Raw genomic sequence first — 1192 nt, 5'->3', positions numbered from 1 at the left:
CTAACTAGTAGACAAGCTACAGTATCATCATCACTAGACTAACTAACTAGTAGACAAGCTACAGTAACATCATCACTAGACTAACTAACTAGTAGACAAGCTACAGTATCATCACCACTAGACTAACTAACTAGTAGACAAGCTACAGTAACATCATCACCACTAGACTAACTAACTAGTAGACAAGCTACAGTATCATCATCACTAGACTAACTAACTAGTAGACAAGCTACAGCATCATCACTAGACTAACATCATCATCATCACTAGACTAACTAACTAGTAGACAAGCTACAGTATCATCATCACTAGACTAACTAACTAGTAGACAAGCTACAGTAACATCATCACCACTAGACTAACTAACTAGTAGACAAGCTACAGTAACATCATCACCACTAGACTAACTAACTAGTAGACAAGCTACAGTAACATCATCACCACTAGACTAACTAACTAGTAGACAAGCTACAGTATCATCATCACTAGACTAACTAACTAGTAGACAAGCTACAGTAACATCATCACTAGACTAACTAACTAGTAGACAAGCTACAGTAACATCATCACCACTAGACTAACTAACTAGTAGACAAGCTACAGTAACATCATCACCACTAGACTAACTAACTAGTAGACAAGCTACAGTAACATCATCACCACTAGACTAACTAACTAGTAGACAAGCTACAGTAACATCATCACCACTAGACTAACTAACTAGTAGACAAGCTACAGTAACATCATCACCACTAGACTAACTAACTAGTAGACAAGCTACAGTAACATCATCACCACTAGACTAACTAACTAGTAGACAAGCTCATCACAGTAACATCATCACCACTAGACTAACTAACTAGTAGACAAGCCACAGTAACATCATCACCACTAGACTAACTAACTAGACAAGCTACAGTATCATCATCACCACTAGACTAACTAACTAGTAGACAAGCTACAGTATCATCATCACTAGACTAACTAACTAGTAGACAAGCTACAGTATCATCATCACTAGACTAACTAACTAGTAGACAAGCTACAGTAACATCATCACTAGACTAACTAACTAGTAGACAAGCTACAGTATCATCACCACTAGACTAACTAACTAGTAGACAAGCTACAGTAACATCATCACCACTAGACTAACTAACTAGTAGACAAGCTACAGTATCATCATCACTAG

Source organism: Oncorhynchus keta, unplaced genomic scaffold (genome assembly GCF_023373465.1).
Source record: "Oncorhynchus keta strain PuntledgeMale-10-30-2019 unplaced genomic scaffold, Oket_V2 Un_contig_942_pilon_pilon, whole genome shotgun sequence".
In the NCBI taxonomy this organism is placed as follows: domain Eukaryota; kingdom Metazoa; phylum Chordata; class Actinopteri; order Salmoniformes; family Salmonidae; genus Oncorhynchus; species Oncorhynchus keta.
Note: the sequence above shows the minus strand (reverse complement) of the source record.